Below are 13539 nucleotides of genomic sequence, written 5' to 3'. Positions count from 1 at the left end.
GTTCCCAAATTCTCTCTATTTAATCCTGTAATTGGTTTAGATTCTTCTTTCTATTGTCTAAGTATCTTAAGCTATTATATGAATTATAGGTGTATAAAGTTCCTAGTTACTCTAGAATCTATCAGTACTTGGGCTAGTTAATCTAATATAACTACTTGGATCTTTAGATATAGCCCTAACTTTGTGATTGTTAATTACTGTTCTAGCTAGTTAGGTTTTAACTACTATGAGTGTCTTCTTAGAAATCTTGAGTTTTTTATCTTTATTATATAATATATTATACACTGATTATTAAAACATACTAGTTAATATATTAATTTATAATAAAGATATCTCTGATATTCTTTACACACGCAATTAAAGATATTATATAAACAGTGGCTTATCTTAGCCCTAATTACTTCCAGTATTTTAGGTCAGTAGTTAGTAATATATTTTTAATTATGATATATTAAGTATGTGTTCGTATAATATATAAATCAAAGAAGTTTATCATGTTTTTAATAATCTCTGCTTTCTTTAAAATGAATGTATAGATATGGTTTATTATATTAAGACTTTGTTCCAGTAATATTTATCTTTTAACTAATCTTTAATAGCTGGTAATGATAGTCCGTGTTATCTTATCCATATGTTAAACAGACTTTTAGATAATAAGGGCATCTTTGTAAATATTGTTTTCAAGTCTTATTCCATGATTTTCAACATTTTAAATCCTAATGTGGGCAATGCTGTATGATTATCTTAAGCTTTAGGCAGAATCATGCTGGATTCTCTAAGATCTTTTTCAAGATATGGTTTAATTAATAAGTAATATCTTCTTAATTATTCTTCTAGTTTTTCTTATCCTTGTCTTACTGCAATAGACAGAGTTTATTAATTTTTAATAAAGATTTTTCAGGGATATCAGGTATCTCGCTGAGTCTCTTCTTACTAGATTCAAGGCTTTTAAATAGTGTACTGTACTCTTTATTTAATAGTTTATCTTTATTTCAAACTATACTGGAGTAGTTGTTTCTCAAAACTGGCTTATAATTATTATTATTAACTTTTGTGGTCTAAACTAATAGTACAGATAATTATCAATCCTCTTATTAACTAGATAATACTGTTAACTTATCCGGAGTAGCTTGTTATCTTAACTAATCATGGTTTATCCTGTTCTCTGATAGCTGACCATGCTAAATAGTATGTAGCTTCTTGTTACTTAATATCTGTGTTACAGATTTTGTCCAAACTTTGTGCTAAATAGCAGTAATATCATAGACTTCTCTGTCTTGATCCTGGTTTGTAGCCCTTAATTACTTTTAAGACTGTTTCTAACTATAGTTCTTTGATTAATAATCTGCTTTGCTGCAGCTAAAGCACAAGCAGTCTTGTTTATGCTGTTCGAGTTCCTTCTTAGATATTTGAGTCTGTTAAGTTTAATGCTGTGCTACATCCAGCTTCATTGGTTTTAATCTATAGGGATCTTCATATCCCAAACTTCTAGATTATGCCAACCTTTCGTTATTAGCTCGGTAACCTGGCTGGTTATTGTGTTAAGGTATAGACCCGCTAGTCTATTAACCCTCTTATTATTTTATATTGAAGTCATATAATTTATTATCAATCTTAACTACTGCTTTAATCATCTTGACTAACATGTCTAGTCTTTTTTATTAAATGATCTTCTCTTGGATCTCCATCTTGAGTCCTTCTTTAAATTGTAAGATATAAGTGTTATCATCCTAGTCTAGATGATTAATAACTTGCTGAAATTCTAAAGTATATATAAATACTAATCCTGTTTACTTGAGTCATTATAACTTTTGCTCAATATTCTATACTATATTAATATCTCTAAATATCTGTTTAAGACATTATTTAAACCTGGCATAATTAATAAAAAGTTATTTTATATCATTATCCTGGTTACTTACTAACTTTTCTTATTATTTATAAATATATGATTTAAACTAATTAAATACTGTTTCAGTAAGGTAAGTAGACGTGAAAAAGATCTTATTCTTCTTATTCTTGAGCCTTTTCTTGTTCATGTTGAGATACAGATCTAACTGGATCAAGAAAGCTCTGAGTCTTGCTTGTTTACTGTCAAATGGCTTGGATAGTCAGACTTTAATAGATTTGATTGATAAGCGATCTTCGAGTAACTGGTTTTATTGTTTTAAGACAGTGACGCTTTCTTGTAGCTGATTAACCATGTCCATCAGTTTCTTGGTTATCAGGCCCTGCTGCTGAGTGTTACAGACCCCTGCTAGCCAGGTTACTAGCAGAAGCGGACTCGTCAGGCAGAAAGGTAACGACCAGGAAGGACTCGGGCAGCCAGCAACTCTTATTGAGTAAGATCCCGGTTGGGGTAACACCCAAGGCAACACTGTGTTACGTGACCATCTACCATCAGATCTACCATCGAGGATATATGATATAGTATACGGGATCTAGAAACATGATTGGATCAATCCTTGATCTACCCTGAATGATATATGAAATGGTATACGGAGAATAGGATATAAGGACACTCTTTCATATACTTAGCTAGTTCTGTTCTTCGTGCTCAATAACACTGTCTTTAAGTAATCTACGTTTTGATAGAGCTTAGCGATAACACTCGTCCGCACTTACTTACGGATAGCTGCGCGGCACTATCTGGCCTTACTTCTCTTCTCTTATTCAGATTAAGTCATCTTTAGATAGTTAATAACCTGACTATCTTTGATTCAGTTTACAAGGTATGTATCGGAACAGGAGCTAAGCTAACAGGAACAGGGAGAAGCAATCCTAGGATTTGATATATTGAGCACTAGTCAGTACAAGTGTTACTTAGTAATAACTAGTCATTATGTTAACTATATTAAACACATCACAAGCGCCTCAGCAGCAGGGCCTGATGACTAAGAAACTGATAAACATGGTTAGTCAGTTACAAGAAAGCATCACAATCTTAGAACAAAAGAACCAGTTACTCGAAGATCGCTTATCAGTTAAATCTGTTAAGGTCCGACTATCCAAGCTATTTGACAGTAAACAAGCGAAGCTCAGGGCTTTCTTGACCCAGTTAGACTTGTATCTCAACATGAATAAAGAAAAACTTAAGAATAAAGAAGATAAGATCTTTTTTATATTTACTTACCTTACCGGAGCAGTATTTGATTAGTTTAAACTATATATCTGCAAGTAATAAGAAAAGTTAGTAAGTAATTAAGATAATAATATAAAATAATTTTTTATTAATTATACTAGATTTAAACAATATCTTAAATAGATATTTAGAGACATTGATGCAGTATAAAATACTAAATAAAAATTATAATAATTTAAGTAGATAGAATCAGTATTTGTATATACTTCAAAGTTTTAGCAAGTTATTAATTATCTAGACTGGGATAATAATACTTATATCTTATGATTTAAAGAAGGACTTAAGATAGAGATCTAAGAGAAGATTATTTAGTAAGAATAATCAGATACCTTGGTCAAGATGATTGAAGCAGTAGTAAAGATTAATAATAAGCTATATAACTTCAATATAAAATAATGAGAGAATTGGTAGACCAGCGGGTCTATACCTTAATATAATAACTAGCCAGATTACTGAGCCAATAACAGAAGGTCAGTACAATCTAGAAGCTTGGAATACAAAGATTCCTACGGGCTGAAGCCTATAAAGCTAGATGCAGCACAGCATTAGACTCAAGAGACTTGAGTGTCTAAAGAGGAACTTGAATAGTATAAACAAGACTGCTTGTGCTTCAGCTGTGGCAAAGCAGGTCACTAGTTAAAGGACTATAGTTAGAAACAGTAACAGCCTCAGAAACAATTGAGGGCTATATACCAAGATTAAGGCAGAGAAGTCTATGATATTACTGCTATTTAGCATGAGGTTTGAACGGATTCTGCGATACAGACATCAAATAACAAGAAGTTATATGTTATTCAGCATGGTTAGCTGTTAGAAGACAGGATGTACTGTGATCAGTTGAGATAACAGATCATTCTGGATAAGTTAACAGTACTACTTAATTAATAAGAGAATTAATAATTATCTATACTATTAGTTTAGACCATAGAAGTTAATAATAATAATTATAAATCAGTTCTGAGAAATGACTATCCTAGTATAGTTTAGAATAAGGATAAACTGTTGGATAAAGAATACAGTATACTACTTGAAGGCCTTAAACCCAGTAAGAAGAGACTTAATAAGATATCTAATACTCCTGAAAAACCCTTATTAGAAATTAATAAACTTTGTCTATCGCAGTGAGACAAGGATAAGAAGAATTAAAAGAACAATTAAGAAAATATTATTTATTGATTAGACTGTATCTTGAAGAAGATTTCAGAGAATCCAGCATAATTCTATCTAGAGCTTAAGATAATCATGCAGTATTATCTATATTAAGATTTAAAATGTTAAAAATCATGGAATAAGATTTGGAAATAATATTTATAAAGATATTCTTATTATCCAGAAGTTTGTTTAACATATAAATAAGATAATATAGATTATTATTATCAGTTATTAAAGATTAGCCAGAAGATAAACATTGCAGAAACAGAATCTTAATATAATAAACCATATTTATATATTTATTTTAAAGAAAATAGAGATTATTAAAAATATAATAAACTCTCTTAGCTTATATATTACATAAACACATGCTTAATATATCATGATTAAAAATATATTATTAACTACTGATCTAGGATACTGGAAGTGGTTAGGACTAAGATAAGCCACTGTTTATATAATATCTTTAAATATATATATAAAGAATACTAGAGATATTCTTATCACAGATCAATATATTGGCTGGCATGTTTTAATAATTAATATATAATATATTACATAATAAAGATAGAAGGCTCAAGATTTTTAAGAAGATACCCACAGTAGTTAGAACTTAACTAGCCGGAACAGTAGTTAGCAGCCACCAAATCAGGACCATATCTAAAGATTTAAGTAATTATATTAGATTAACTAGTCCAAATACTGATAAATTCTGGAGTAACCAGAAACTTCATGCACCCTGGATTTATATAACAGCTTAAAATACTCAGATAATAGAAAGAAAAACCTGAACTAATTATAGGACTAAATAAAGAGAATTTAGAAACTCTTATATTAATAATTAAATCAGGACTGGTATTTATAACTATAAAGAATTATTATAAGTATATAGACTTTAACATAACATCTTTAAAACAGTATGATATTATGTTAGGGATTTTATAACTCAAAAATCATAATCTACAGATTAATTAAAAGACTGAGAATCTCTAATTTATGAATTATGATTATCCAAGATAACACCAGCAAAAACCAGATATAAGATCTAGATCTGTACAGCCTGCTACTCAGCATAAAGCTAAAGCAAGAATTAAGTAATCTAATAAAAAAAGGTTAAGATTGTCACAAAAGCTTAACACACCAGGCATCAGAGGTAACTTAGAGAAAAATAATATCTTAAATATAGTTATACAAGTAATAACAGTAATTAAACCATTATAGAAAGATTGGCTTATAGAATTATTAAGATAGGCACTAATAATAATAAAAAAGTACTGTAAGTACAGTATTGACAACTTTAATATAAAGATTAAGATGACTATCTAGAGACTAAAAGATTTATAGAAACTTCTAGCTATAGTTAAAAGTAACATGCAGATTCCACCACAGTATAAAAGATTTAAAAACTTATTCAAGTAGTTAGAGTAATCTAAATTACCTTAATACAGAAAGTATAACCATATTATTTTTATAAAGAAAGGAAAGTCACTGATATGTAGAAAGATTTATCCAATATCTAAAAAAAAATCATAAATATTATAAAAATATATTAATAACCAGCTAGTTAAAGATAATATCAAGCCTTCGAAGTCACCAGCAGGATATAAAATCCTATTTATATTAAAAAAGAACAGTAGTTTATAACTATATATGGATTATTAATCACTGAATGTTATTATAATTAAGGATTGATATCTGTTATCTTTGATTTCAGAAATCCAAGATAAAATATAAGAAATAAAGTGGTTTATTAAACTTAATATTATAAATATATATTATTATATATACATCATAAAAGATAAAGAATGAAAGACTGTATTCAGAATAAAGTATAGATATTTTAAATACTTGATTATATTATTTGGGCTTACCAATATACCAGCATCATTTCAGCAATATATTAATAAGATTCTTAGAGAATATCTTGATAGGTTTATAATTACTTATTTAGATAATATATTAATCTTTTTAAAGACTGAGAAAGAATATATAAGACATGTAAGACTAGTTCTATATAAACTATACCTATATCAGTTATAATATAAGTTAAAAAAGTGTGAATTCTATATATAAAAGACAGAGTTCCTAAAATATTGGATATCTATAGAGAGAATCCATACTAAGCAAGCTAAGGTACAAGCTATATAAGATTAGCCTTAACCTAGAAATCTGAAAGAACTACAGTAATTCATCAGATTAGTTAACTATTATTAATGATTTATAGATGGATACACCATCTATATAACATCATTCTTTAAGCTTATAAAGAAGTTAAAAAAGTACCAGTAAAAAGAACCATAGCAGAGCGCGTTTGAAGGCATCAAGCAGTAACTTATTATATTATTAATACTTATATAACATGATCTAGAGAAAGAAATAACCATCAAAACCAATATATCAGACTATGCTGTTAGTATATATATAACGTAACCTAAAGAAGATAGAAAGTCAAGACTAATTATATTTTACTTAAGAAAGTTAATTTAAGCAGAACTCAACTACAACATTCATAACAAGGAATTACTGGCTATAATAATAGTATTTAAATAATAAAGGGTCTATCTTGAAGAAGCAAAGCACACTGTTATTATAAAGATAGACCATAAGAACTTGACCTACTTTATAATAATCAAAGAATTGACCAGAAGGCAAGCATGATGGGCTAAGATTTTATTATAATATAACTTCAGAATTATATACTGTAAGAGAGCAGAGAATAAACATGTAAATATGCTGAGCCACAAGCCAGACTATAAATTAAATAAAAAAGCTATTAAACCGGCTATCCTGAAACAGAATATGAATAGATTGATTACCTATAACAAGACCAATCTAGCAGTAATATTGGAAATAGGTAGTGACCTAATCAAGTAATTAGCTGAAGGCATGAAAAATAATAAAACATTCTAAGAAATAAGTAAGGACTTACTAGATAAGATTATTATTAATAAAGATAGACTAGTATACTTTCACAGATTAATCTTTATACCAACCGTGATAAGAATAGAGATTATGGCTAAGTATTATAATAGATTATTTAAGGATTACTTAAAAGTGGAAAAGATAACCAAACTAATCGCGAGGAATTATTACATTCTGAACCTCAGACAAAAAATATATAATTATATTAAATAATATAAGACTTATATTAAGAATAAGCCTACAAGATATTAACCCTATAAATAAATATAAGTACAGGAGGCGCCATAATGGCCATAAAAATAGATAATAATTAACTTTATTAGTCCATTACTGGAATCGGAAGGGTTTAACATTATTATAATTATTACTAATTGTCTTACTAAATATATCTATCTTATATTAAATAAGATAATAATGACAGTAATACAGATGGTAGAACTGTTTTTAGAAAATATTATTATACACTATAGAATGCTAAAGTATATTATATTAGATTAAGACAAGTTATTTATCTTGAAGTTCTGGAGATTACTTGTAGATCTTATAAAAATAAAAAAATAAATAATAATAGCTTACTACCCGCAGATGAATGGGCAAATAGAAAGAATTAATTAAATAATTAAGCAATATTTAAGATACTATATAAATTATTAATAAAATAATTAAATAAATCTGTTACTGATAGCACAGTTCTCATACAATAATACTAGTTACTTGATCATTAGAGTATCACCATTTTATACTAATTATAGATATTACCCGAGGTTTCTGAAAATATTATTAAGGAGACAGTAAGTTGTTAATATAGCTAAGAATATTGTTATATTTATAGGAAATATATATTTACAGTTATCCTGAGACATCGAGTTTATGAACTTATATAGTAAGATATACTATAATCATAAATATAGAAAGAAACCTGATCTTAAAAAAAAGAAAAAAATGTTTCTACTCTGCAGAAATATTAAGATAAAATGACTAAGTCAGAAGCTTGACCATTACAAGCTAGGACCATTTATCATCGAAGATAAAAAGGGACTGGTTAACTATAAGTTAAGATTATTAAAATCAATAAACAGAATTTATCCAGTGTTTTATATCTCATTATTGGAACCCGCATTAAAGAATACTAGAATCATAGAAAATATGGAGATTAACGATAATACAGAAGAAGAATATAAAGTTAAAAAGATCTTGGACCACAAGAAGATCAGCAGCAGATTGCAGTATCTAGTAAAATAAGTAGAATATGATATCTCAAAAAACACGTGGGAATCTATCAAGAATTTGACAGGCTGTTACCAGTTTGTGGAGCAGTACCACTGACAGACAGGTCGAAGTTCGCCCAGAAAGAAGGGGAACCAACCAACTGAGTCAGACTAGGAGTGTCTGACACAGCAGCAAGTTAAGCAGCGTCGTGTTTGTCAGCCAGACACTCTAGCTCTCGGAGGTCCTCAGCACTTGGAGGATCCTCCTCATCCAGCCGCTCTAATACAGTCAAGTCATGATCCAACATCCGCTTGCCATGATCTTTTAGGAACTGCTGTTGCTTAAATAAGCAAGCTACTTTGGCAGCAATACAGGCCTGTTTAGCAAGGGCCTTAGCAAGTTTGTTTTGTATATCTGATTAATTATGTTTTAAATCATTCCACTCTCTATCACTGTAAAATTGTTTTTCACATTTTCAGCCATAACAAGTATAGACAGCATAATTTCAGCTCTTTAAATCTATAATATAAGAAATGCCTCTCAGAAAACAATGTTTGCAGGAACTTTTAATGATAAAACTATTATCATGAATCTTGTTAGACTGACAGATATGCTTCTTCACCCGATCGTGATTAATATAATAACAAGATATGATAGATCATTATAAGAAAAAGAGAAATTGAGAAAACTTAACCAACACAGGAAAGACACGCATCTTTATGTTTCTTAAGAATAAGAAACCTTAAAAAAGGAGGAGTAATGTTACAGACCCCTGCTAGCCAGGTTACTAGCAGAAGCGGACTCATCAGGCAGAAAGATAACGACCAGGAAGGACTCAGGCAGCCAGTAACTCTTATTAAGTAAGATCCCGGTTGGGATAATACCCGAGGCAACACTGTGTCACGTGACCATCTACTATCAGATCTACTATTAAGAATATATAATATAGTATATAGGATCTAGAAACATGATTAGATTAATCCTTGATCTATCCTGAATAGTATACGAAATAGTATACAGAGAATAGGATATAAGGACACTCTTTCATGTACTTAACTAGTTCTGTTCTTCATGCTTAATAACACTGTCTTTAAGTAACCTACGTTTTGGTAGAGCTTAGCGACAACACTTGTCTATACTTACTTACAGATAGCTACGCGGCACTATCTGGCCTTACTTCTCTTCTCTTGTTCAGATCAAGTCACCTTTAGATAGTCAACAACCTGACTATCTTTGATTCAGTTCACAAGGTACGTATCGGAACGGGAGCTAAGCTAACAGGAACAGGGAGAAGCGATCCTAGGGTTTGACACTGAGGCGCTCATAATATGTTCAATGTAGTTAATATAATGACTAGTTATTACTGGGTAATACTTGTACTGACTGGTGCTCAATGTATCAAACCCTAGGATTGCTTCTCCCTGTTCCTGTTAGCTTAGTTCCCGTTCTGATATGTACCTTGTGAACTGAATCAAAGGTAGTCAGGTTAATGACTATCTAAAGATGACTTGATCTTAAATAAGAGAAGAAAAGTAAGGCCAGATAGTGCCGTGTAACTATCTATAAGTAAGTGCAGACAAGTATTATTACTAAGCTTTATTAAAATATATGGTTACTTAAAGATAATTGGATTAAGCATGAAGAACAGAACTAGCTAAGTATATAAAAGAGTGTCCTTATATTTTATCCTTCGTATACCATTTTATATACCATTCAGGATAGATTGAGGGTCAATCTAATCATGTTCCTGGATTCTGTATACTATATCATATATCCTTAATAGTAGATCTGATGATAGATGGTCATGTAACACAGTGTTATCTCGGGTGTTATCCCAACCGGGATCTTACTCAATAAGAGTTGCTGGCTGCCCGAGTCCTTCCTGGTCGTTACCTTTCTGCCTGACGAGTCCGCTTCTGCTAGTAACCTGGCTAGCAGGGGTCTGTAACATAACCTATGAAAATAGACTAGTCTATTTTTATTAATAGTGATCTTATCTAGTAAGTCCTTGCTCATCTCCTGGAGTATTTTATTATTTTTTATATTATTAACTAATTATCTGATTAAATTATTACTTATTTTTAATATTACTGCTAGATTAGCTTTATTATAACTGATCAATCTATCTGTATTCTGCTTCAGGATGGCTGGTTTAATAGTCTTTTTATCTAATTCATAGTCTGGCCTACGGCTCAGTATATCTGTATATCTATTCTCTGTTTCTTTACAGTATATAATTCTAAAGTCATATTATAACAGAATCTTAGCCTATTATGCCTGTCTTCTGGTCAACTCTTTGGTTATTATAAAGTAGATTAAGTTTTTATGGTCTGTCTTTATAATAACAGTGTGCTTTATTTTTTCAAGATAGATCCTTTACTGCTTGAACATTACTACTATAGCTAGCAATTCCTTGTTATAAATGTTATAGTTGAGTTCTGCTTAAACCAACTTTCTTAAATAAAATATAATCAGTCTCAGCTTTCTGTCTTCTCCGGGTTGCGTTATATGCATACTAATAATATAGTCTAATATATCAGTTTTAATGATTATTTCTTTCTCTGGATCGTGCTGTACAAGTACTAGTAATATAATAAGTTATTACTTAATATCTTTAAACATGCTCTACTGTGGTTCTTTTTACTAATACTTCTTCAACTTCTTTATAAGCTTAAAAAGTGGTGTTATATAGATAACATATCTATCCATAAATTATTAATAATAATTAATTAATCTGATAAACTATTGTAGTTTCTTTAGATTTTTAGATTGAGGCTAATCCTGTATGACTTATACTTTAGCTTGCTCAGTATAGATTCTCTCTATAGATATCCAGTATCCTAGAAACTCTGTTTTCTGTATATGGAATTCACACTTCTTCAGCTTATATTATAATTAATATAGATATAGTTTATATAAACCTAGTCTTATATATCTTATATGTTCTTTCTCAGTCTTTAAAAAGATTAATATATTATCTAGATAAGCAATTATAAACCTATCAAGATATTTTCTAAGAATCTTATTAATATATTATTAAAATAATGCTGGTGTGTTGATAAGTCTAAATAATATAATCAAATATTTAAAGTATCTATACTTTATTCTAAACACAGTTTTCTATTCTTTTTCTTCTATAATATATATATATAATAATATACATTTATAATATCAAGTTTAATAAACTACTTTGTTTCTCATATCTTGTCTTGGATTTCTGAAATCAAAGATAACAGGTATTAATTCTTAATTATAATAATATTTAATGGCTGATAATCCATACATAGCCATAAACTATTGTTCTTTTTCAGTATAAATAAGACTTCATATTCTACTAGTGATTTTAAAGACCTGATATTATCTTTAACCAGCTAATTATTAATATATTCTTATAATATCTGTAATTTCTTTTTAGATATTAGATAAATCTTTCTATATATCAGTAACTTTTCTTTTTTTATAGAAATAATATAGTCATGCTTTCCGTGCTAAGATAATTTAGATTGCTCTAGCTGCTTAAATAAGTTCTCAAATCTCTTATATTATAGTGAAATCTGTATATTACTCTTGACCATAGCTAGAAGTTTCTATAAATCTTCTAGTCTCTAGACAGTCGTCTTAACCTCTATATCAGTATTGTTAATACTGTACTCTTAGTACTCTTTAGTTATTGTTAGTACCTATCCTGATAATTTTATAAGCCAATCTTTTTATAATGGCTTGATTACTGTTATTACTTGTATAACTATACTTAAGATATTATTTTTCTCTAAGTTATCTTCAATGCCTGGCGCGTTAGGCTTTTGTAACAATCTTAACCTTCTCTTGATAAGTTGTTTAGTTCTTACTTTAGTTTCTTACTAAGTAGCGGGCTGTATAGATCCAGATCCTATACCTGGTCTTTACTAATATTGTCTTAGACAATCATAATTTGTGAATTAAAGATTCTTAGTCTTTTAATCAATCTGTGAATTATGATTTTTAAGTTATAGAATCCTTAATATAATATTATACTGTTTTAAAAATGTTATATCAAAGTCTATATGCTTATAATAATCCTTTATAATTATAGATATAATTCCTGATTTAACTGTTAATACAAGAGTTCCCAAATTCTCTCTATTTAGTCCTGCAATTAGTTCAGGTTCTGCTTTCTATTATTCAAGTATCTTAAGCTATTATATAAATCATGGGTTCATGAAGTTTCCAGTTACTCCAGAATCTACCAGTACTTGGGCTAGTTAATTTAATATAACTGCTTAGATCTTCAGGTATGGTCCTGACTTTATGACTGCTAATTACTGTTTCGGCTAGTTAGATTCTAACTATTATAAATATCTTTTTAGAAATCTTAAGCCTTCTATCTTTACCGTGTAATATATTATATATTAATCATTAAAACATATTAGCCAATATATTAATCTATAGTAAGAATGTCTTTAATACTCTTTATACATGTAACTAAAGATAGAACATAAACAGTGGCTTATCTTAGTCCTAACTACTTCCAGTATCTTAGATCAGTAGTTGGTAATGTACTTTTAATCATGGTATATTAAGCATATGTTTATATAATATATAAGCTAAGGAAGTTTATCATGTTTTTAATAATCTCTACTTTCTTTAAAATAAATATATAGATATGATTTATTGTATTAAGACTCTGTTCCTGTAATATTTATCTTCTAGCTAATCTTTAATAATTAGTAATAATAATCTATATTATCTTATCTACATATTAAGCAAACTTCTAGATAATAAGGATATCTCTGTAAATATTGTTTCTAAGTCTTATTTTATGATTTTCAATATTTTAAATCTTAATATAAGCAATGCTGCATGATTATCTTGAGCTTTAGATAGAATCATGCTAGATTCTCCAAGATCTTCTTCAAGATACAGTCTAATTAATAAGTAATATCTTCTTAATCATTCTTCTAATTTTCTTTATCCTTATCTTGCTGTAATAGACAGGATTCATTAATTTCTGATAAGGGTTTTTCCAGGATATCAGGTATCTCGCTGAGTCTCTTCTTACTAGGTTTAAGATCTTTAAATAGTATACTATACTCTTTATCTAATAGTTTATCTTTATTCTAAACTATACTGAGATA

This window comes from Aspergillus sclerotioniger, assembly GCF_003184525.1.
Source record: "Aspergillus sclerotioniger CBS 115572 chromosome Unknown BO94scaffold_12, whole genome shotgun sequence".
Classification (NCBI taxonomy): domain Eukaryota; kingdom Fungi; phylum Ascomycota; class Eurotiomycetes; order Eurotiales; family Aspergillaceae; genus Aspergillus; species Aspergillus sclerotioniger.
Note: the sequence above shows the minus strand (reverse complement) of the source record.